Source organism: Myodes glareolus, chromosome 1 (assembly GCF_982192425.1).
Source record: "Myodes glareolus chromosome 1, mMyoGla1.1, whole genome shotgun sequence".
NCBI classification, from domain to species: Eukaryota; Metazoa; Chordata; class Mammalia; order Rodentia; family Cricetidae; genus Myodes; species Myodes glareolus.
In genome coordinates, this window is record NC_142026.1 from 23,705,320 (window position 1) to 23,713,592 (window position 8,273).

The 8,273-nt window shown below is 38.8% G+C and overlaps 1 long non-coding RNA gene across 1 annotated transcript; it reads left to right on the forward strand.

The window, feature by feature from the left end:
• The first annotated feature begins 500 nt into the window (after nucleotides 1-500).
• LOC146896152 (uncharacterized) lies at nucleotides 501-7,940 on the forward strand. Its single transcript, XR_015004488.2, has 2 exons — nucleotides 501-716; nucleotides 4,775-7,940. It is a non-coding gene; the product is annotated as an uncharacterized LOC146896152 (long non-coding RNA).
• Nucleotides 7,941-8,273: the final 333 nt, after the last annotated feature.

Genomic DNA, 8,273 nt, shown 5'->3' on the forward strand with positions numbered 1-8,273 from the left:
TTCTAAAGTAGAGATGGGGGGTCTTACTCATTTTGTCAAAAAGGAAGTAATAGCAGTAATCACACAACTGCCTAGATTCAATGTAAGTCTTAAGTCAGATGTTACCTCAAAATTAATTCTTAATTTTTATACTAATAAAAAATAAACTGAAAAACAGAGATATGTCATGGATGAATTATTCAGGCTGGAACTTATTGGTCGCTTATCCAAAAAGCCTCAGAAATTAGTGCTGGCTTTAGAATCACACAAAATTATATAAAATATTAGCTCAAATGGATATGAATGTGTAAAATCTAATGAAATACGAAAGCAAAGAAAAGTTGATTCACAGGAATAAGAAGACCTCACTGTTAGACATTGCCACAAGTCAGGAACTGCTCGTGCGTAAAGGATTTTGTCTACATAGCCTGAGTTTGTATTTACACTAAATAAGCCTTTTATTTTGTCCACTGATTAACTTCAAATTGAAACGTAGCATTGTTGCATTTGCATTCTCGTAAACCTTTATCACAGAATCTTGTTGGGCTCCATGTCTCATGAGGGGCTTTGGTGCTAGTCCTCGGGGACTATTTCCGTGAAGAGCAGATGGCCGAGGACATGAGTGTGTAGGTGGAGTCACTTAGATCCTTCTGAGAGATGGGATTTCGTGGCCATGAATGTGGATGTGGTGAGCGAAGAGAAGCGGCTGGGCTAATTCCTGGGTGTTCCTAATACTGGTAAGAGGAACGGCTTATTTATTGAAACAGAATATGCAAGAGAAGGGGAACAGTGAGAAGGAAATATGATGATTCCTTTTCTTCTTTTTGTTTTAATCCCATTATGAGACATTTAAAGAACGGAAATTGCTAAATGGCTGTGCAGTCTTTAGGAATTAGCCGTGTAAGACCAAATTACAGTAATTTATAACTATAATCATTCTAAATCTATTTGATCTTAATACGTTTCAAATATTTTACTGTATAATTCATGAGAAAATTGTTCTATATTAAAATAGTCATTTTCTCTAATTGCATATTACCAAATCAGGATAGACTATGAACAACAATGCTTTTGGATAAATGTGCAGGACAGTATTAAGTAGAATTGCTGATGTGACTTATTGTCATTGGTCTGGCTATAGTGGCATAAGACAGCCTGGAAAGTTTCATTGATAGTTAATTTTATAATGAGAAACACAATGAATTTATATTATCTAATAATGGTCTCTCCTTTTCTTTCCCCCTCCCCCTCAACATGCTTCTGCTGTGGGACAATGGCTTTATCCTGTAAAAATTTGTTTCCTGTACTTGTTTAATAAAATGCTGATTGACCAGTAGCCAGGCAGGAAGTATAGGCAGGATGACCAGGCAAGAAGTAGAGGAGGAGCAATGAGAACAGGAAAATTCTGGGAAGAGAAAAGCTTCAGTCTACAGTCATCATCCAGACACAGAAAAAGCAAGATGTGATTGCCTCGCTGAAAAAAGTACCAAGCCATGTGTCTAAAACTGACAAGAATTATGGAGTAATATCAGTTATAAGAGTTAATAAGAAGCTCAGGCTAATAGGCCAATCTGTTTATAATTAGTGTAAGCCTCTGTGTGTTTATTTGGGACTAAACAGATGGGACCTAGTAGGACAGAAACCTCATTCAACAGAATGACGTCAACATGGAAAGCTAAATCCACTTAAAACCTGAGAGAGTTTGGGAAATAATTTTAGACAAAAAAGAACAAAGTTAAGCATGGGTTTTTCTTAGCATTTTCTCAGGTGGGCTCTGTTTGCTAGAGGCAAGTGCACCTCATTTAAGAGAGGCTTCCTGACTCAGTTTTAGAAGCAAAAACCTTGCAGATCTTTTAAGGGGCCCCACCCCCAAACATTTAAATGGTGTTTATGAGTAGCCAATAGGATGCTTCTTGGTGGTGGCAGGGACCTTGAAACTCCATAGAGATGTGGCAATAAACATGGCTCTGGTCAATACCTCTGCCATAAGGCTATACTTTTGGAAAGCTAAGAAATGGGATGGATCCAGCCATCAAAGCCATGGCTTTAATCCTAACCATATTGCTTACAAATTACAGACTCATGTGGTCTGAAAAAGAGAGATGTACAGTAAAGATAAATTCAGATGAAGAAAACCTCTATATGTTTTACAGTATGTTTAAAATATATGTGTAGGCTTAGAAGAGAAAAGAAAAAGGATAAAGTCCTTAAAATAAAAACGAAAAAAGAGAGTAGTTGGGTGTGGTGGTACACACCTTTAATCTCAATACTTAGGAGGAAGAGACAGGCAGATCTCTGTGAGTTCAAGGTGTGGTGGCACAACCTTTAATCCCAGCACTTGGGAGACAGAGTCAGGAAGATCTCTGTGAGTTCAAGGACAACTTGGTCTACAGAGTTAGTTCCAGAACAGCCAAAGATACACAGAGAAACCTTGTCTCAAAAGAAGCAAAAATCATAAATAAGAATAAAAGAAATAGAGTTTAAAATAAAGTCATGCAAAGATGAAAAATACACAGCAAATCTGGATACTGTATGTTATTTTGTTGTTTTTAAATGGTTTGCTGACTGAGGAAGGAACTACAGCTGCTAAAAGACATTTGATTATAAATGCTTCTGGATTAATCAAACATATATATTTTGAAAATGCCTTGACTTCAAAATTTAAATCAATAGGTATGGTACTTTGGAGAAGAGATTTTACTTTTGTTTCCACAGGAAATAAAAGACTGTGGATTCATTCATGGCTAAGAAAAATCAGGTTTGATCAAGGAAGAACCCCTGAAAAATCTCCAATAGGAGCAGATGGTCCAGATGATCCAATATTTCAGAGGACCTCTGTTGGAGTTTCCTCTGAATTCTGCATCCAGAACAGTTTCAAGACTGCTAGTTGAGATGATCAAGCCTCATAGAATTTTCCAGTCAGTACTTGACCATAATAATAAATTTTCTTTAGGTCCCTGTAAGATTATTAGTGCCCCTAATCAGCAGGAGGTATCATGGAAAACTATGCTTATCTTCCCAAAATTAAATGATGGATGTTTTTCTTTGATTAAAGTGTTGGTAACAAGTTGTGTGGATAATGATCAGGAAGAAAGTTAAACAAGGGATATTTGATTCAGAGTTCTAGTTTTGAAAAAAAAGGGGGGGTGCTGTGGGACAATGGTTTTACCCTGTAAAGATTTATTTCTTGTACTTGTTTAATAAAATATTGGTCAGTAGCCAGGCAGGAAGTAGAGGCAGGACAATGAGAACAGGAGAATTCTGGGAAGAAGAAAGCTCAGTCTGCAGTCATTACCCAGACACAGAGGAAGCAAGATGTGACTGTCTTGATGAAAATCATACCAAGCCATGTGACTAACACAGACAAGAATTATGGGCTGATATAAGTTATAAAAGTTAATAAGAAGCTTGAGATAATAGGCCAATCAGTTTATAATTAATGTAGGCTTCTGTGTGTTTATTTGGAACTAAATGGATGTGGGACCTGGTAGGACAGAAACCTCAGTCAACATTGTTCTTTCACTGAAAGATTAATTATGATGTCTTCATAGACTTAAATTCATTGAAACTACATCTTTACCTTTTCTAGAAAGACAATTGCAGTTGGGAAGCAGCAAATATAATAGCTTTACAAAGAAAAATTTCCTTGACTATAGAGAGAAAATGCTTGTAAAAATAGGATTAGTCCATTGTCAAAATATTCCAATGTTTATAATATGTATAATAAAAGTATATATAATATATATTAAAAATATATTATATATAATAGGTATATATAATATAAAATAAAGGTATATACATACCAACATTGACCATAAATCCCACGGACCAAAATAAACATTTAAGATTGGTAAAATTTCAGGAAACTTTCAAATAGTCTTTCTCACAAAAAAGAGAATTCAGACACTTCTTAGTGGAAACATGAACACATCCACATTTCAGTCATCATAACTAAATAAATAACAAGAAAAAATCACTCAGAAACATTTCGTGTATGTAGGAATAAGAACATAGCAGGTGACAAAAATGCCCATAAAATAGACACATTGCTGGTGAAACTCATGTTTAGAAATTTGTCTGGACAGATATAAAAATATAAAAAAATCATTAAATATTAGTTGGAGAAAGTATATAGGAACAGATTGAAAGGAGTTGAATGTACAGTTCCAAAACTATGCTATTATCATAAGGGTATATTTTATTTCTATTAAACATATCCCGGAAAATCTGGGAACATGTAAGTAGAAGAATGATTACTGGACCATTACACAACGGTACTGCAGATAATTGAGAAATATATTATACTCCAGTCAATGAAACAGAATTATTGCTATTGTACCAGTTTAGCGTTCACATTCTAATTCTGGAATTATGCGATGCGGCTAGGAAATTTACCTTCCATAGTAGTAGCTGATGATATAGAAGATGATAAAAATTAACATTAAAACTAATTTTTTTTCTCTTTCCTTCCTTCAGTTTATTTTTCTATTTTATTTGCTTTAGCTGTGAGTTGAAGTTGTTCAGTCTTTTCCATTGGATACAAATCAGAGTCCTGATGGTTACAGATGACGTAACCATAGGAAGAGAAAGACCTCTGTGTGTTACCACTAAATAGTACTAGCAGCATTCCACAGACTATAAATGGGTCTATGAAGATGAAAATTGATAGTTTAACATCGTAGGACCTGGTTGGACTTTGTCCTCACTTAATTTTCTAACTTTTCCCTGAACAGCTCATAGACTGGGTTCAAGGCAAAGTCTAGAAGGGTGACACCAACTATTTCTCTTCTTTTAGACCGGATGTGCTAATGGAAGAGAAGACTTAACAGAGTGCATAGAATCAGAAACCATCGATTAGGGGAAGCAGCCACAGAGCTTATTAACACGCTCCTTCCGGAACAAAAGTACCCAAATAAAGGGACAGCAGTGCTGGCTACTGTGGTGGTAACTACCTTGATTTCAATGACTCTGGTTTTTAGTGGAATGAAACAGGCTACTAACTCGGTTAATTAACGAGCTTGTCCACAGGTGATCTGCGAACGTTCCGAGTACAGACCCTATTAGTGCAGAAAACGTCCATGCCTAGCAACGGCAGATCTGCGAATTAAACCCAATTACGCAGTGTACAGGAGAACTCGAATGCCTTTATTTATCCACAAGAATATTACAGTGGAAGGTGAAGCGGGGAAAGGGATGCCGCACACATTATCGGATAACGATCTGGAGCCAATGCCTTTTTTGAACTAGTTCATTTCAAGAGGAACAAAGGGGCCGTCCTGCTGGGTGCGTTTTCAGCGGCAAAGCCTGCCTGGCTTGTTTTGATCTGTGCTGTGATGTGGTTTCAATTAGCAGTGCCACCTTTGAGACGGGTAGCAGTCATTGTACCAGAAAATATGAGCCGAAAGGTTTGAAAACACCTTAGATGGGTTAGCGGTGTGTGACTAAGAGTTCTGCACTTGAACTTTGTCATACAGTTAACCATCCACACATCCTTAGCAAGAGAGGGCTTCAGGTTTTGAAGTGGGCGTCTTATCATGTCTAACACGACTCTGACGGCAAAGATCACCTGGTTAAACATTGTCTGCTGTGTTTCTTCTGCTGAGTCACGGTCGCTTGTACTCACACAGCTGTAGACTCATTCACCCTAAAGCAGCACACGTCTTCACAGAAGCACTCCATCTAAGGTCCCTGGTCCCAGCGGAGAAAGTAGAGCCGAGAAGTCGGGGGGAGGGATATCAGAATGTGGCCCCACAACACAGGCATTTGCAAGGCAAAACTAAGAACAGGATTATCGCTTGGATACTGATCTTGGGCAATGGACACCAGAATGTAAAGTCGGGAAACAAAGCCCTGTAGGTGTATGTTTTGTTCTCCTGTTTGTCAGCTGTTAGTTGATTGACTAATGTGGTATCATAATCTATAACCTCATCTATCATGTGTTTTATAATGATAGCACTGATTGCATGGGTTTATCTGTCAGCGTTCATGCTCCCGTGAGAAAATGGCTCAGAAAAACAACTTAAGGAAGCAAAAGTTCTGTTTTTTTTTTTTTTCATGGCTTGAAGGAATTTACTCTCTCGTGGAGGGAGGCCATAGGTAGCAGTTGCAGGGTGCAAGGTGTATAGTCAAGAGCCAAGGGAAGATAAATGTTCTTCTTCAGCTACCTTCCTCCTTTCTTTTAGGTCCAGGAGTCTTGACTATGGAACAGTGTCGTCTGCAGAAAAGGTGGATTTTCTCACCTTGGTGAAGTTGATCTGGATAATCATAAGCATAGCATGTCTAGAGGCCTTTCCCTTCTGTGGTTCTAGGTCCTATCAGCTTGACCATCGCAGTTGGGTTTTTATGTTTTACGTGTACCTGTCATAGTACCTGAAATACCATCAATAAGTCATATGTGTGTATTATTATCATCAATTGTGAGTCTGCAGCGCTATTTTGCATCCTTATTTGAGTTGGGAAAATATGCATAGCCTTCCTTCTGTCTTACCTGCAAGGAAAATCTCTGTGGAGTCTAAAGTCACTTTATTCTCATGATCAGTGAAGAGCTTTGTCCACTTCTTCCTAAAGGACTAGCTGGTCACAAACCCTTGTCTATCTTTACACACTCACCCAGGCAAGATTTCTGAAATTCGGCCTCCACTATGGTTGTCTTCTGCTCTCAAACCTCTGGGGGTATCCTGTGTAGCATCCGAGTAGGACTTAACTTCTCAGCCTAATTTTCAAACTGGCTGTACTCAAAATCGTCTCAGTATTGTGGCACTGAGGCTCTTGTGAATGACCATGGATAAAATGGCTGAGAAAAACAGCTTAAGGAAGCAAAAGTTCTGGTTTTTTCATGGCTTGAAGGAATTAACTCGCTTGTGGAGGGGAGGACGCAGGTAGCAGTTGCAGGGTGCAAGGTGTGTAGTCAAGAGCCAGGGAAAGATAAATGTTCTTCTTCAGCTACCTTCATGGATTGTGCCTGCCTCTTCATGGATTGTGCCTGCCTCTTCATGGATTGTGACGGTTATGTAGCACAGTGAGGAATGTATACTGTCACTGGAGTAAGGCTGAGGGAGTTGGAGTCCCGAATTCTCCATGTGAGGAAGTCTGGAAGAGATGACAGCAGTAGGCAGGTACTTGAGCTCGTATCACTGGTTCCTCCTGTGTAAATGATGAGGCTTAATGATAGAATAGAAAATACTGGGATTCTGTAAGATTAAGCAAACTAGCATCAAGCCACAGACTGAACTAAAGTAAACACAGCCTCTGGGATGTTCTGTTTTCTTCACTCCTCTAGACAGTGCCTATTCGACTTTTAAGACCTGTCTCTTGTGTCCTCTTTCTTCGGGAGTTCTACCCCATTGCCACCGTATTCCTTCATGCTCCATATTCTACTTCATTGCTCTGATTATCAGTCCTTTGAGAACACTGAGTGTATTTTATGCTCTAATAGGATACGTGGTGCCTGATGAAGGCTCTGTGCGGATCGCAGTTTCTGACAACACTGCTCCATCATGAAGCATCCTAAGGGGCTCTAAGGCCAGGAATGGAATAAGCAGTTCATCATACCTCTCTGACGCATGTTACATCCACCGTTTACCCACACATGTGGACTTTGGCTAGTAAACTATATTGGGTGAGGCCTGGAGTCGCAGGGAAGAAAGGGACAGAAAGTCCATTAGCATCCTCTATGCAGAGCGTGGTCGAGTTTTTACCTTTACAATTTCTGAAAAAGAAACAATAAAGAATGCATCTACTATGTCTGGATTAGATTACTGCTCTCCAAGTAACATGCATAGATTTCATGAGAAAGTTTTTTAAATAATAGTAATGTCTTTTCAGAAGGTTTTTTTTTCAAATAATAGTAATGTCTTTTCAGAATGTTAATTTTAGGAATATTCCTTAAACAAGCCTCTCCACCAATGTAAATAATTCCAATTAGACCAAATCAAACCAAATTAAAAGATATCCAAGTTTAATTGGACGTCTGTGTTCCAGGTGGCCCAAGGAGGGAACAGAAAACCAACATGACTACCTAAGGGAAAGAGGGAAGACCACGTCTTTATTTTCTGGGGAGCAGTTTAAATAGCCTATGGGAGTAGTCTTGACCTTTCTTGGGGAAGGGTCGAGGTTTGGCAGGCTCCCTTGACCCTCGCAGGGGAGGGGTCAAGGTTTGATGGCTGCAGGGGAGGGGGCTGGGATTATGGTTAAACAACAACAACAAAACCTTGACCCCCAAATATATCTGCTCCACATTAACAACACCAAATATGCACTTTGTAAATAGCAACAGGTCTTGAGCACGTTTGTTC